Here is a 17,644-nt window from a genome sequence, read left to right on the forward strand (position 1 = left end):
CTCTCGACCTTGCCCTTCCGCCTATTTAAAGCCTCCGTCGCGAAAACCACGACGACGTTCGACGAAACCGGAGAAAACCTTCCGGAGCCGCCGCCATCGCGAAGCCAAGATCCGGGGGACAGGAGTCTCCGTTCCGGCACGCCGCCGGGACGGGGAAGTGCCCCGGAAGGCTCCTCCATCGACACCACCGCCATCTTCATCAACGCTGTTGTCTCCCATGAGGAGGGAGTAGTTCTCCATCGAGGCTCGGGGCTGTACCGGTAGCTATGTGGTTCATCTCTCTCCTATGTGCTTCAATACAATAATCTCATGAGCTGCCTTACATGATTGAGATTCATATGATGATGCTTGTAATCTAGATGTCATTATGCTAGTCAAGTGGGTTTTACTTATGTGATCTCCGGAGACTCCTTGTCCCACGTGTGTAAAGGTGACGAGTGTGTGCACCGTGTGGGTCTCTTAGGCTATATTTCACAGAATACTTATTCACTCGTTATGAATGGCATAGTGAAGTGCTTATTTATATCCCTTTATGATTGCAATGTGTTTTGTATCACAATTTATCTGTGTGCTACTCTAGTGATGTTATTAAAGTAGTTTATTCCTCCCGCACGGTGTAATGGTGACGAGTGTGTGCATCGTGTAGTACTTGGCGTAGGCTATGATTGTGATCTCTTGTAGATTATGAAGTTAACTATTGCTATGATGGTATTGATGTGATCTATGCCTCCTTTCGTAGTGTGAAGGTGACAAGTGTGCATGCTATGTTAGTACTTGGTTTGGTTATGTTGATCTGTTATGCACTCTAAGGTTATTTAAACATGAACATCGAATATTGTGGAGCTTGTTAACTCCGGCATTGAGGGTTCGTGTAATCCTACACGCTTAGTGGTGTTCATCATCCAACAAGAGAGTGTAGAGTCTAGCATTTATCTATTTATTCTGTTATGTGATCAATGTTGAGAGTGTCCACTAGTGAAAGTATGATCCCTAGGCCTTGTTCCTAAATATCGCTACCGCTGCTTGTTTACTTGTTTTATCGCATCCGTACTTCCTGCAATATTACCACCATCAACCACACGCCAGCAAGCACTTTTCTGGCGCCGTTACTACTGCTCATATATATTCACACCACTTGTATTTCACTATCTCTTCGCCGAACTAGTGCACCTATTAGGTGTGTTGGGGACACAAGAGACTTCTTGCTTTGTGGTTGCAGGGTTGCTTGAGAGGGATATCTTTGACCTCTTCCTCCCTGAGATCGATAAACCTTGGGTGATCCACTTAAGGGAAACTTGCTGCTGTTCTACAAACCTCTGCTCTTGGAGGCCCAACACTGTCTACAAGAATAGAAGCACCCGTAGACATCAGTACGGTCTCACAAATTTGTATCATTGTACTTTGCAAGTTTTAGCGGATGCGCCCATTTTGAGGTAGATCATGATCATGGTAACAAATTTTCAACGTGATGATGATTTGATGTTGCACTCGGCCTAGAAGAGAAGTACTAGTACGGTCTCACAATTCTTTTTATCATTACACTTTGCAAGATCTAGCGGATACACTAATTTCAGAGATAGATCATGATCATGGTAGTGACCGATATTCAAGGTGATGATGATTTGATTTTGCACTCGGCCTTGAACAGAGGTACTAGTACGGTCTCACAATTTTTTATCATTATAGTTGGACCTTAGCGAAATTCAAAATCTCATAGCGGCAAAACTTCCCGCCCACAAAATACAAAAATTTCACACGCTTCCAAATTCCGATTCTACCCCTGTGGAGATGACAGCAAAGTCGGTTGGTGGGGGGTCTGCCCGTCATTTTTTGGATCACCACCTCCCTAGCCCGGAAACCCTCCCAAAAAAAATTCATTTCCCTCAGACCACCCACCGGAACTTCCCAAGTCCCTCTCTCCCACCTCCACGACCACCGCACCGGAACATCCCCGCCGGACTTCCCTGGCCTACCCGAGGCCTCGCGATCCTCGTCATCCGGCTGCCTACCGGAGCCGCTTCATCGACGCCGTCATCAACCGGACCGGATCATCCCCGCCGAACCTCGAAACCATATGCTCATCCAGCAGTCTACCGCAGTCGCTTCAGCTGTGGTATCGTCCACCCCACCGGAGCCGCCTCGCCGGATCCGTCGTCCACCGCATCGGATCTTGCTCACCGACACCACTGTGCATGAACCGGATCTGCTTCACCGGCGCCGTGCATGATCTAAACTCTTCTACTGTCGCTTTTCTATTGCTTGCCTGCAAGTTCTTGTTTAATCTTGCGGGAACCTGTTTGTGCTAAGGACGCGCCGTTACGTTTTTGCAGATGAGATGAGTAACCATGAAGCGTAATGGCCGTATCTCCAACCCCAAGTAGCACATGTAGCGTACTTCATCACCGGATCTATCAACCCCAGGAAGATCTGCTGTGACTCCCACAGAGTGCTTCTCCTAATGTAAGTCCCTTGTTTTAGCGCCATGTTACGGGTTCGGATGCTTGTTTGTCCGAAGCTCTTTTAGTTCATTCCAAGCTATGACCGTAACACCTTGCTATTTTCTACTTCATTGCTAACTTTAAGCGATTGAACATTTTGGTTTGCATTCCCTGCTCCGTAGATGTAGCCATCATAACTTCTATCTTGCTCGGTCGTTGTTACAAAAATTATAGGTATTATAGTAACATCCTGCTATTATTTAGTTCATGGCCAATTTTAAGTAATTGCACATGTTGGTTCGCATTCCCTGCTCTATAGCTTTTGGCATCGTAACTTCTATATTTGGTTTACATTGCCTGCTATGTAGATCTAGCCATCATAACTTTATCTTGCTCAGTCGTTGTTACAAAAATTATGGCCTCGCTACTATGTTGTTTGTGCCAATTTTTTACTCCATGAACATGTTGGCTTGCATTCCCTGTACTACAGGTGATGCCATTGTTTTGTATCTACTTCATTGTAAGCTAACAAAGTAAGGACTTAGTTTGGCATGCTATCACTCTGCTATCTAGCCTGTAGTACAAATAAACTTGTCATATTACTAGATAATAATTTTGCGTGCCATCTTGTTCTTCAAAAGCTGCATTATTGACTTATTTCTCTGACTTGGCATGACGCTCACATATGGAATGCTGAACATATTGGTTTGCATTCCCTCTTACACAAGTTCAAAGGTGATCCCACTATATTCTGTATCTGGTCCATCCTAAGCTCCAGCATTAACTATCCTCTATGTGTTGCTCATTACAAGTTTATATCCCGAAACATCTTGATTTGCATCCCCTTCACTATAAGTTCAGGAGTATTATTTAGTTCACGGCCAAAATGAAGTAATTGCACTTGGCACATGTTGGTTCACATTCCCTCCTCTTTAGCTTTTGCCATCGTAACTTCTATTTTTGGTTTACATTCCCTGCTCTGTAGATGTAGCCATCATAACTTCATCTTGCTCCGTCGTTGTTACAAAATTTATAGCCTGCTACTATGTTGTTCATGCCAATTTTGTACTCCCTGAACATGTTGGTTTGCATGGGACTCGACAGTAGTAAGTCTGCTGTTTCATTCTAACATGCTCCGTTATATTGGTTGTTGGTATGCGGCATGCACTCTTTGTTTGCTTATTGTGCGCATTACAATGATCTTGTTATAACGACGAAATGATGAGTTCCAAATTCTTTGGCAAACAATATTGTAGTGTCTTTGCCTTTCCATTGTTGATGTCTTAACTTGTAATGTCTTTGTCTCAGATATACGTGCTGCATGGACAACTTAAAAGATTGCCGGATCGCTTCATTGTATTGCTAGGTTTAATTACCATTCAATTTCTCTGGGTTACGTAATATTTTTTCAAAGCCGTGCGGCTGATGTAATATTTAGTTAGTTTTTATAGTTCTTTCGCGCATTTTTTCTTTGTTGCTTGTGGTAAGTGAGGCTATCCGACGTAAATCATTGCTTGCGTAAATATTCTCAATATCTAAATCACGAATTCCCATCCCTTAAACGGCCCAATTAACCGAAATCACATATGTGCCGGCCCGCAAAATCCTAAAGCGCCTATTATGCCGGCATATAAACAGCAACTAAACGGGCTGGCCCACTTACTTATTGGGCCAGCCCACTTACTTATTGGGCCAGCCCACTTGATTTACGGTGGACCCCACACTCTGATTGGGCCGGCCCACTTGCTTTAAGGTGGACCCCACCCACTACTAGGCCGGCCCACTAACTAGTTGGGCCAGCCCAATTGCTTTTGTGGTGGACCCCATATACTAAATGGGCCGGCCCTTTAAGAGGAAAGTGGGACCCACCTGTGTTTTTGGCCCGGCCCACTAACTTGTTGGGCTGGCCCACTTGCTATAAGGTGGACCCTACATACTAAATGGGCCGGCCCTTTAACAGGAAAGTGGGACCCACCTGTGCTTTTGGCCCGGCCCACTATCTTGTTGGGTCGGCCCACTTGCTACATGGTGGACCCCACATACTAAATGGGTCGGCCCTTTAAGAGGAAAGTGGGACCCACTTGTGTTTTTGGCCCGGCCCACTAGCGTGTTGGGCCGGCCCACTTGCTATATGGTGGACCCCACATACTAAATGGGCCGGCCCTTTAACTGGAAAGTGGGACCCACCTGTGTTTTTGGCCCGGCCCACTATCTTGTTGGGCCGGCCCACTTGTATATGGTGGACCCCACATACTAAATGGGCTGGCCCATTAACAGGAAAGTGGGACCCACCTGTGCTTTTGGCCCGGCCCACTGGCTTGGTGGGCCGGCCCATTTGATCTAATGTGGACCCCACGTACTAAATGGGCCGGCCCGATAGCAGGAAAGTGGGACTCACATGCTAATTGGGCCGGCCCAATAACTTCTTGGGCCGGCCCACTTGCTTTAAGGTGGACCCCACTTGGTAAATGGGCCGGCCCGATAACGGGAAAGTGGGTCCCACATGTTTTGTGGGCCGGCCCTTTTGCTCGTTGACCGGTCAAACGAGTGCATTCGGCCGGCCCACATGCTTAGCGGGCCGGCCCTTTAATGTTTTGACCGAGTCAACCTTAGAGGTTAGGCCCGGCCCACGTAACTAATGGACCAGCCCGGCTATATAGTTGACCGGTCAAACTAAGTCAGCTGGCCCGGCCCGCAAACTTAATGGGCCGGCCCGCTTAAGATGTGGCAGGCCTCGTGTGGGCCTACCATCTACCACGGGGTTTCAGCGGTTAACGCCGTTAACTGCCAGTTAACGGCGTCTGCCACATGTGAGTTTGCATGACGTCAGCAGTCAACGGGCTCCCGTAAACACTTCTGCAACGGTCCGATTTTCCGTGGCGGAAGGGCGCCCAAGCGCGACGGACCGAAAAAATCGTCGTAGGACTTTGGCTGACGCAGTTTTGACAACAGAACCCATATCGTCGGGTTAGGCCCATAGGCGACGAAAAATACCCCTTAGCGGACGATTTTGAGACGTTGTCTATCAGAACTTTTCTTGTAGTGATCACGGTCCAATTTCAAACTCAACACGCACCATGTGGTTTACCTTCATCTCACCATTGTCACTCAACCACTGAATATAGTAGGGATGCGGGTGCGGTAGATACTTCAACTTCAGCTTGGTACACAACTCCTTGCTTTCTAAATTGCGGCAACTCCCGCCATCGACAATAACCTTGCAAGCCTTGTCAGGACCAACTAAAGCCTTTGTTTGGAACAAATTGCAGCGCTGAGTAGATGCACTTGGCAACACATTAAGAGCACGCTGAGACACAACAATAGTGCGAGCATCAGACGGATATGCATCTACACCATCAGTGTCATAGTCATCATCTTCTGGAGCATATGGATCAACATCATCTCCAGTCTCATACTCATTGTCCTCATTAACAATCATAACTTTGCGGTTAGGACAATCTCTCTTGAAGTGACCCTTGCTACCACATGTATGGCAATTCATATCGCGGTTGCGCGCAGTAGACATGCTAGAACCACTCGTACTTGCAGCAGATTCGGACTTCTTTGTGTTGGGCACATTAGAGACCGGCTTGGTAGACGGAGTAGAGTAAGGTGCGGAGCGAGTAGATGGCGCCGGCGCCGTAGGTGGGGGCGCCCTAGGCGTGAAGCGCCTAGCTCCCGTAGCACGACCTTTAACCTTTGCTTCCTCAGCCAACTGTGCTTCAGCTTCTCTTGCATGATGGAGCAACCCATTCATAGTGGTGTAACTGTGATAACGAACAATGCCTTTGATATCATATTTCAAACCATGAAGAAAACGCTGCATTGTCATCTCAAGTGACTCTTTGACACGGCCACGCTGCATAAGCATCTCCATCTCCATGTAATATTCATCAACAGTCTTCACACCTTGTCTCAATATATAGGGTCAACTTATCATATATCGTTTGCAAATAATTAGTGGGCACGAAACGAGACTGCATCGCCGCCTTCATAGCACGCCATGTGATAATAGGTGGTTCACCATCCTCTTCTCGAGTATGAACAAATCCATCCCACCAACGCAATGCATAGCCATCAAATTCGGAAGAAGCAAGCTTGATCTTCCTATCTTCAGTATAGTTATGTAAGCACCATAACTTCTCAATCTTTAGCTCCCAAGAGAGGTATTCTTCAACATCAGCCCCTCCTTCAAACTTGGGTATGGAGAACTTGGGCTTACCCAATCCATCTTCCTCATCAAGCCCACGACCATGGCGTCCAATTTCAGCGAAACCACGAGGACGGTTACCACGTCCAACACCACGACCAGGTACTTCATCATGAAGATCAGGATCTTCATCCTCTTGTTGCTGATGTTGTGTAAGATTTTGAACAGACAGTTGCAACACTTGAAGACTTCGCTGGATATCCGTCATTTGATCTTTTATTGTAGTGACGGTCTCATTAGTAGCATCCAGCTTCTGGGTGATCCCTTGGACCGTCCCCCTTAGCTCATCATCCTGAATGCGGAATTCACGTCGCATCTCATTACGAAGAGCTTCATACTCCCTCCATGTGATGATATCAGCCGAATTCTTGTTTTCCTGGTTAACAAGTTTGGCATCACTAGCAGACATGGTTAGTAGATTAGTGCACTAAATCAAAAATATATAGTGGTACTCTCACAACTCACTCAAAACTGATAAGAAAAGGAAATCTTACCATTCCAAAGTAAATTAGTGTTGCTTACCACTTGTAGTAACAACTTGTGCACGGATGTAGCGAAGCGAATATCAAGGGTATAAGAACAACCACACGACAAAGCAGGGTATATGTGGGGTTGTAGGTAGGCTACCTATATGCACCAATAACAAGCTCTAGCGTTGACCGTAGACAACCAAAGATACTCACACAAGGCGATAAATGTGGCAATGCAACTATATGGATGAAAGGTTGCAATGCACTCGAGAGACACTAGCAAAGCTCAACGATACAGGCACAAGATTGCTCAACTACAGGTGCAGAAAAGTAAACTAGGCCTTCACTTGATCTTACTAGCACTTCACAGTTTTTTCTTTTTGGATTTTCTTTTTGTAACACACGCAACTATGTAGCTCTTTTTGCTTCTTTTCTATTTTTCCTTTTTTTTGATTCTATGACTCAATTCCTTGATAACACGGCCAACAGATAATGCAAAGCACCAAACCCCTAATGAGCAGCCTATCGAGCGGTAAAATTAGTCTCTTCTGGAGATGTTCCTAGTCACGTATATCGAAAGGTTGTGGCTATGGTTTGGACAAACACACCGTATGCTATGTGGACTCGGAGTAAACAAAAACTGACTCTAGATGAAAGCGGAAACACAAACCCTAACAATACTAGATGGAAGAAAAAGATACGCAAAAACAACTACGAAAAGCAACTAAAACTCGAAATTGGTGCAATCTAAGGCTATGGCAAACCCTAACCCTAATATTTTTGGTTTTTTCTGGATAGGAAAACACTCACAACTCAACTATGGGGTGGAATGTGGAGGGCTTACCGAGGAAACCCGAGAATCTGATACCAAGATGATAAGGGGTGGCCCGATCTTCTCAGTAAGCAACGGTGGTGATGATGATCACGGGATGAACACATCGGAGATAACTTGATGAAGTGGATGATAACTTGTATGACGCAACGAGATCTCTCGATTGGTCCCTGTCGCCAATGCAACAGCTCTCAACCCTGCAAGATATTCGCAACTCCACACACTTGCGCACGTAGCCACCGACCAGGAAGCGGTAAGTTGCAACCGTCTAATTCCCAATGGAACAGCAGATCACACAAGACTTTCAGGGGCTCAACACCAAATCGATGCAATATGGTGTAGAGATTCAATAGAGTTGCAAAGAAATCAACTATGAACTAGGGTTTATCTTAAACGTGGTCTAAAGCTACTTTGGGGCGTCCTGGGCACTTATATAGGGGTTCAGGATGACCTCAGGTCGAAAAGATACAAAAATAACCGACCCAGAATAGATCTGGTCGATACAGACTCGGACTCGGCCGGCCTGGGGGCCGGTCGACCGGGCCTGGGACCGGCCGGTCCGGTTTGGACCGGGCCAGGGACCAGCGACCGGGCGGGCGTCCAGGCTTACTGGACACGACCCGGCTGGCACAAGCATGGGACCCGGTTTGGACCGGGCTGATCCGGCGTGGAGGCCGGCCCACCGGGGCCGGGACCGGGTGGCCCGGCGTCACGGCCGGTCTGACCGGGCCTGGCGCCAGCCTGAAATCTCCTCCTCTCGCGCATGCCTCCCGCTCCTCCCTCGTGCGCCCATGGTATGTCTTCATGTCCAGCTCCATGTCCAGCTTCACGTCCAGCTTCTTGTCCATCTGCTCCTCTCCTCCTCGTGCGATGCTTGGTTCCTCTTCATACCTGATCATACATAAGTAATACGACTTAGGCAGTATAAAGTTCTCATCGATCAAAGTATCACTTAGGAACAAGTTCACCTGTTGTTTAAGTAGCTTCGCACGGGCTCGTGTCATTGGTCCAATCCTAACTTCAATGGACTTGAGCTTCAAAGCAGCATCATCTTCATCTTGTAATGACGGAGGTAGTGGTGTAGTAGCAGGGGTGTCCTCATCACCCTCTGTGAATGTTTCCTCGGGTCCCATCCTCATTGGGGCTCGTGGAAACGTATCTTTTCCCTCTGACGAAACAACTCTCGCAACGTCACCTACAATGTAGGCGGCATTTGCATCTGCGTCCGACCCGACGTAGACTATTTTGACGTCAAGTTTCCCGACTCCGTCCAAGGATGGTGCAAGAAATGGCTATACATCCAAGAAAAAACCATCGGCGGCCAAGAGTACGGCATTGCTCCCTTCGACAGTGCTGCCGAAATTCTAAGGCACAAATCTTGGGATGCTGAGGCCACTGCCGAGGAAAAGGCCGCAACAGATGCTCTGATGAAGTGCATCCGCCAGCTCCAAAACACCCGCGGTGAGGAACTGTCGGGTGTCCAAATTACTGCCCATTTCCTTAGGATCCGGGTGCAGCCTCTGCAGGCTCGCAAAAAACCCCTTTGGGCTTACACTGGCGGAGAAGACGTTGACCGCCTATCCGAGGATCTTTCCACGAAAGATCTGGAGAGGCTTATTCGACGTTTCTCCTCGCTGAGCAAAAAGGATGAGGTCCCTACCTCGTGCCACGTGGAGCCATATAGTGCCAGCCACGTCCTTCCCGAAGTAAGTGTCTTTTCATCGTATTATGCTTGAAATTGTCGACTGCTATTTTGTTGCCTTGTCGCTTTTCGTACTTACTTGATGATTTTTCGATAGAACCACCAGATTCTTTCTTCTCTTCCTCCCCTTCCTGAGGGTGGAGAGGTGGATGAGCGAACCATCATTAATGATGAGTCGCAAGAATCCACTCCTCTTGAAACTGAAGTCGCGGGATCCCGCAAATCCGCGGCTTCTTCTGACAAAGACACGGAATCAGATGCCTCTGAATCCGTGCGCTCTCCTCCTTCCACTGTTTCTCCCAAGAACAAAAGAAAGAGGAATGAAACCGAGGATTCTGGCGCCTCCAAGCCTACTGGACCTGGCGCCGAAGAATCATCTCCCGAAGATGGAGATGCTTTCGACCCTTACGGCGACGCAGGCTCAGTTAGCTCGTAAGTTTCTTTGTTACTAACTTCGACACGACCTTTGTGTACTTGTTATATTTACTTTCCTATGTTGTCAGTGGTGGAAAGGAAGAAAAAGAAGAAGAAGAACTCGCGGTTGCTGGCATGGCTCCAACGAGCACGTCCAACACCGTGATCCTTTTCGAAGAAAATCTCAATGCCGCGGATTCTTCGCCCCCCCCCCCTCAGCAGAATTTAGATACGTCGACTCCGCCGTCCAGCCCCCGAGCACCTTCTCCTAAAATACAAAAGGTCGGGGCTGGCGACGAGCAAACGCTTGTTTTGGGGAGTTCCTCCACTCCTTCGATGAATGATGTAAGTAACTCCTGTACTCTATTTTGTTGCATCTTGTCATGCTTTTCCTTGTTTGTCTCGATTTTTTTTACTATCGTTTCCTCGAATGTTCTTTTCCTGAATCTTTCTTGCGACACTTGTTTTTCGACAGCCTATAATGGATCAGTTTATCCGCCTTGGTTCCCAATCTATCTGGTTCCGCGACAAGGCTAATACCTTGGAAGGTACCTGCTGGATAACTTGCTTTTTGAAGATGCTTTTTTCTTTTGAACCTTGACTAATCAATACTGCCAGTACCTGCTGGTTCCCAATCTATCTGGTTCCCAATCTATCTGGTGTTCTCCATTAGCTTCTCTGCAGCGAGCTGAAGAGCGCGCTGAAGCTCTCGAGGCCAAACTAAAAGTTAGCGAGGAAGCTCGCGAGAAAGCTCAAGCCGAAGTTGCTTCCGTTGAAGAACTTCGCCAGCGCCTTTCCAAAGAAGAATCTACGTTGAGCGACAAGATCATTGAACAAATTGCGCGGGAGCAAGGCATCAAAGATCGACTTGAAGCCCAAACCCAGCGATTTTTTCGTAAGTTATTTCATTATCCCGAATGCTTTATTTGATTTATTCTCCTGGCTCGTCATGACCCTGTGTTTTGCTACAACAGGGAGGAACGATGAAAGGTTTGAGCTGCTAGAACCGAAGGATGATCGTCTACTCGATGCTCTTTCCATCCTTGAACTGTAGGGCGATCTGGCGCGCACCAACCTCGACGAATCAAGGGCCGCCTTTTCGCGGCTCTTCCCTCACTTCTTCCCCAAGGAGACCGAGCCAGAGATCTTCTCTGCCCTTTTCAAGCGCTTCCTACCGAAGGAGGACCTTGCTCTGGCCTATCGACGCGAGAATCTGAAGATCGGCGTTGAGGGGACCATTGCTCTAATCGCCAACAGCGGCCAAGAAGTCGACTGGGCAAAGGTTGGGAACTCCCTCAAGGTCGGCAAGGAAAAGTGGAAAATGCTGGTGAAGGACACCAAAGCACATTCGAAGAAGATAATCGACTTCTTCAAGCCGAAGCCTGCCGGTTCTACCAGCGCTGCCAAGATGGAGGCCAAGTAGACCATCCTATCTATGTCTTTTTATTTTTATTTTTCTTCTTCTTTTGACGTTGTCGCCTTAATAGTGGCTTGCGACAGCCTACCATTGGTTCACTAGGAGCCGACTTTTATAAAAACATGTAGCTATCTGAATGATTAATGGAATGCCATTTTGCAAAATGATTGATATCGAGACTTTCTTTCCAGTTGGTTTTTGACAACTATATCGCGGCACCTGGTCCTTCGGATGCTTTTCCTGCTACCTCCTACTCGAGGAAAACTTCCGTTGATGATTTCGTTGAAGATTCTTCAAACGCTGATCCTTTACGGGATTTGGATGAACTTCGACAACAACTTCAGTCGATGAAGAAACAAACACTTGTGGTGATGGAACAATCTCTAAAGTCATCCGAACGGGAGAAAATTGCTCTTCAGCAGGCTTAGGAAGATTTGCTTATTTTCATCTCTCCCTGTGATGCTTTCGTCGAATAGGTTCCTTTTTGGATGCTGCTGCCGAAGATCAGCGGGTTGACGCGAGATCAAACATACTTGTCAAACTTGCTTTAGACCATGACTCCAGCTTTTGGGTTACACTGGATCGTACCCGACGGATTGTCAGATTTCAAGACCGCGCAGGCCAAGTTCGTGAATATCTTGATTTCTGCACAAAGACGTTAGCCCTGGTTTATAATACCATGTTTCCTCGGAACTCCCAGCCGAAGACTCTTCCTGACTTGATGGACAAATTCAAGAGTGCTTCTCGAATCCATGATTTTGTAAAGGCCCAGTTGATTGCTGGCGCTAGATTTGCTATGACCATGCTGCAGATCTACTATCCAAAGTTAGACATGACCAATATCGTGAAAATTTGCCACGACAAACTAAAGAAACGGAAGAAGAATGTCGATAAAATCGACAATTTGGTGACGCCCGTGGCCGAGAAGATAATGGACGATCTAATTCAGATGGATGTTGAATTCTTCGTTAAAGGTAATTGTGCTAACTTCATGGGTGCCACTGCTGAAGATGAAAGGGTGAAGATAGATGAGCTACTAGGAGTGGACTGAAGGTCTGCTTCTTCTGTCAAAGTTTTTTGACCAAGGAACCCTGTATATTGTAAGTACTATGTATATTGTAAAACAACTTGTATGTTTTTCCTTCATCTAGCCCCTGAGCGTTTCGGTGGCTATTGTATTTATGTTTATCGCTTTGCGAGGTGTTTAAACCAAGGCAAATAAATTGTAAGTTGTATATTGTAGAGATTTGTGTATATATATTGAATTTGCGGGTTACACGCCCCCGAGCCTGTCGAAGAAAAAAGAAGATGTATATCACCACTATCTTTGCTATATTGCAGCACCGCGAGCCCGCCTCATTAAAAACCTTTCAACCCCACTCGGTGCCCTGAAAGGAAAAGAGTGCGTCCGAAAACTCGCGGGCTTTTCAGTACATTGTATGTTTACATGTATGACTATTTTGACTTATGCGTAAAAAAGCCTAAGCTGCACCACGTTCTAGGGGTTTGGCTCTGCGATCCCCGTCTTCTCGGTCCTTTATTCTGTATGCTCCTCCTTCAATTACTTCGGTGACGATGTACGGGCCTATCCATGGCGACTCAAATTTTTCATGGCTACCTTGCGTCAGCCGAAGAACCAGATCGCCAACTTGGAAAGACCTTGGTCACAGACGTCGACTGTGGTAATTTTTCAGATCTTGCTGGTACTTGGTGACCCTTGACAACACCTCGTCTCGAGCTTCGTCGAGTGCATCGACATCATCCTCCAGTGCCTTTCTCGACGTTTCTTCATCAAATTCCGCTACTCTCGGAGAATTGTGTTCTATTTCTATCGGGAGTACTGCCTCTGCTCCATGAACCAGAAAAAATGGAGTTTCCTGTATCGCTGTATTTGGTGATGTTCGTATGCTCCATAGCACGATTGGCATTTCTTCTGGACAGGTATGTCGATCTTTTTCCAATGGTGATAGCGGACTTTTCTTGATGCCGTTACAGATGATACCGTTCGCTTTCTCGACTTGACCATTGGTTTGCGGGTGCGCTGCTGACGCAAATTGTAATTTGATTCCTACCTCTGCGCAATATGCTTTGAATTCTTTGGAGGTGAAATTGCTGTCGTTGTCCATGACGATGCTATGAGGAACTCCAAATCGAAAAACAATGCCTTTGACGAAACTTATCGCCCATGCTGCATCTGGCGAGGTTATTGGTTTTGCCTCGATCCACTTAGTAAACTTGTCGACGGCCACTAGCAGATATACGTATCCTCCTGGCCATGCCTTGTGTAATTTCCCCAGCATATCGAGACCCCATTGTGCAAAAGGCCACGATAAGGGTATTGGCATCAGCTCTGCTGCCGGGGAGTGGGGTTTTGCCGCAAATCTCTAACACGCATCGCAAGTACGCACAATGTCATTTGCATCTTCTATTGTAGTTAACCAGTAGAACCCTGCTCTGAAGACCTTTGCTGCTATAGCTCGACTGCTTGCGTGGTGTCCACACACTCCTTCGTGCACATCCTTGAGGAGAACTCTTCCTTCTTCGGGTGTAACACATCGCTCCAACACTCCCGATATACTCCGCTTATACCGTTCTCCTTTGACCACAGTAAAGGCCTTAGACCGTCGAATAACTCGCCTTGCTTCTACTGGATCTTCGGGTATTTCCTTCCTTAAGATGTATGCGATGTAAACCTGCATCCAAGGAACTTGCACCACCATCACCTCATGCGATTCCTCTTCATTTCCCGACATGTTTTCTCCTAATATTGCTGGAGCCCCCGAGTCTTTCTCCTTTTCCTTTGGCTGTTTCTTCGCCTTGGTTGATCTTTCATTTATCTCTTCCCAAAATACGCCGGGTGGTATTGCTAAGCATTGCAACCCGATGTTTGCCAGAACATCGGCTTCATCATTGCTGAGTCTGCTAATATGATTCACTTCGCACCCGTCAAAGAGCTTCTCGAGTTCATTGTATACCTCCTTGTATGCTATCATACTATCATTGACTGCGTCACACTGGTTCATCACCTGTTGAGCCACCAATTGGGAGTCGCCAAAGATTTTTAATCGGGTTGCACCACATGCTTTCGCCATCTTCATCCCATGTATCAGTACTTCATACTCTACCTCATTGTTAGATGCGTTAGGGAACGTCATCCGTAGTACATATTTCATCTTATCTCCTTGAGGTGATACTAATATCACACCTGCTCCAGCTCCTTCTAGCCTTTTGGACCCATCAAAGTTCATAGTCCAGGTTCTCGACAAGTCTGGGGGTCCCGTATTTTGCAGCTCCATCCACTCTGCGACAAAATCTGGTAAGATCTGTGACTTTATTGCTTTTCTTTTCTCATACGTGATGTCCCGAGGGGAAAGCTCTATTCCCCAAAGGGAGACACGACCCGTAGCTTCTGGGTTATTTAATATGTTTGATAAAGGCGCCTCGTTGACCACTATTATCGGATGCGCCGAAAAATAGTGCCGCAACTTTCTCGCGGTTGTAAATACTCCATATGCCAACTTCTGATACTGCGGGTACCGCTGTTTTGAAGGTGATAGAACATCACTGATGAAATATACCAGCCTCTGAACTCCGTGAAGTTTCCCTTCTTCCTCTCTTTCAACCACAAGTACTGTGCTAACCACCTGGGGTGTGGCTGCGATATATAACAGGAGAGGTTCCTTTTCTTTGGGCGCCACCAATATTGGAGGTGTCGAGATTGTGCGCTTAAGATCCTCAAAGGCTCTATCTGCTTCTTCGTTCCACTCGAACTTTTCTCCTTGCTTGATCAAGGCGTAAAACGGTAACGCCTTTTCTCTCAGTCTGGCGACGAATCTGCTTAAAGCTGCGACTCGCCCAGTGAGCTGTTGTATTTCCTTTAACTTTGTTGTCTTCCGCATCGTCACGATGGCTTGAATTTTCTCTGGATTAGCCTCGATTCCTCTTGCTGATACCAGAAACCCGAGAAGTTCTCCCGCAGGGACGCCAAAAGAGCATTTCGTCGGGTTCAGCTTGAGGCAGAATTTATCGAGATTGTCGAAAGTTTCCTTGAGATCCTCGATCAAGGTTGACCCCTTCTTTGTTGTTATGACGACATCGTCGATGTATACTTGAACGTTCTTGCCAATCTGTGTGGCAAGACACTTCTGCATCATCCGCTGATATGTTGCTCCCGCGTTTTTTAACCCGAAAGGCATTGTTCTGTAGCAGAACACGCCATAGGGTGTTATAAAGGTTGTTTTGACCTCATCTTCTTCTTTTAGTCGGATCTGGTTGTAACCAGAATATGCGTCCAGGAAGGAAAGACGTCCACAGCCTGCCGTGGAGTCGATAATTTGATCGATCATCGGGAGGGGGAAGTGATCCTTTGGACAATGTTTATTGAGACACGTGAAGTCGACGCACATGCGAAGGACCTTTGTGTTTTTATTCGGGACCAGCACTGGGTTAGCTACCCACGTGTCTCTTTGATAAATCCAGCTTCTCTAAGTCGATTAATTTCTGACAGCATAGCTTTGCGGTTTGGTTCCGAAAAACGCCGCAAAGGTTGTTTGATTGGTCTAGCCATTGGATCCAAGTTGAGGGGGTGCTCGGCAAGTTCCCTGGGTACTCCTGGCATGTCTGCTGGACACCATGCGAAGATTTCCCAGCGCTCACGAAGGAACTCGACGAGCGCGCTTTCCTATGCGAGATCCATATTTTTTTGCGATAGCTGTCGTCTCCTTGGGATCTGTCGGGTGAATCTGCACTTCCTTTGAGTTTTTGGTGGTGTCAAAGGTTGGCTCCTTTAGCGGCCTCCCTCCATCTGGCAACACGTCATAATCAGTTGTTAGCCTTGACGCCATATACTCTGCTTGCATCCCGAAAGTTTCTGACAGTCGATGAAAGTCCTTGTCGCGTTTATCCGCTAGCGCGAAACTACCTTTTACTGTGATTGGACCGTTGGGTCCAGGGAGTCTCCACAACAAGTATGTGTAATGTGGTACCGCCATAAACCTGGCATACGCGGGTCGTCCCAGTAAAGCATGGTACTGTGATGGGAAATCCACGACTTTGAACTCTAGCTTCTCTCTTCTGTAGTTCTCTCGGGTTCCAAACTGAACGTCGAGACTGATTTTTCCCAATGGATAACTTGGATTGTCTGGTGTGATCCCATGGAAATGCGTGTCGGTTGGTGTTAAGTTCTCCAGGGATATATTCATCTTCCTCAACGTATCTGCATACATGAGGTTTCAACTGCTGCCTCCATCTATGAACACACGTGAAACGTCGAATCCTGCAATCACCGCTGGCGCATGTCGAAGCTGATTGTCATGGTCAAGGAACTTGCTGCGGGTGGTCTGCTATGGTGAAGCCGATGTCTTGACCCGACCAATTTAGGTATTCGATTGTTGGTGGTGGCATCTTTTCTGCCATAATGATTTGTCGCGAAATAACTTTTTGAGCTCTATTGGATGGCCTGCCCTTCTGAATCATCGAGACCGCACCATTGGTGTCGATATAAGGACCATTGCTTGGAGCTGCCGCCATTGCAACTCATGTCGATTTGCGTCCGTAATTGCGGGTGGAGGTGGAAGGTGGATCTCACTCCTTGGCCTCTAAGGATTCCTGTTTGCTGCCTGTGCGTTGGTGTGCCCCGCATATCTATGTAGTGCCAGGAAAGTTCAGCAATCCTTCTGTAGATGCCCCGACTGCCTCTTTCCGTTGTTGTCGAGAAAGAAGTGCATTTGGCATGGTCCGTTCAAGAGATCTTCGGGTGACACATACGGCCTCTGGAACCTTGGCCTGTTATTTTGCCTATTGGGACGGGGACTGTCTGTCGGGGGATGACCCCCGGTATGCCAAAGGCATGGCAAAGTTGCCATGATTCTTTCTTAAAAGATACCGGATTGTAGGTCAATCCGGATGGTTTCTGAGATTGGCAAGAGCCTAGTTAAAACCTACCGATATCCCAGGAGGGATATACCGGAACTTAGGGAACAAGAGAGGTACCGGAGCACCGGTATGATTTTCACTGTAGCCTGTAGGCACTCTGGTCAAAGATTCTCTCCAAGGCTAGAGGACAAAGATGATCTAAGCAAAGTAGCTTTAAACGAAGCCCTGACGCCAAAGCAGAGGATGACGTAAAAGCATCCAGAGGACGTCACCGCTCCCGGATTAAA

The sequence above is a fragment of the Lolium rigidum genome, chromosome 1 (genome assembly GCF_022539505.1).
Source record: "Lolium rigidum isolate FL_2022 chromosome 1, APGP_CSIRO_Lrig_0.1, whole genome shotgun sequence".
Taxonomy (NCBI): Eukaryota; Viridiplantae; Streptophyta; class Magnoliopsida; order Poales; family Poaceae; genus Lolium; species Lolium rigidum.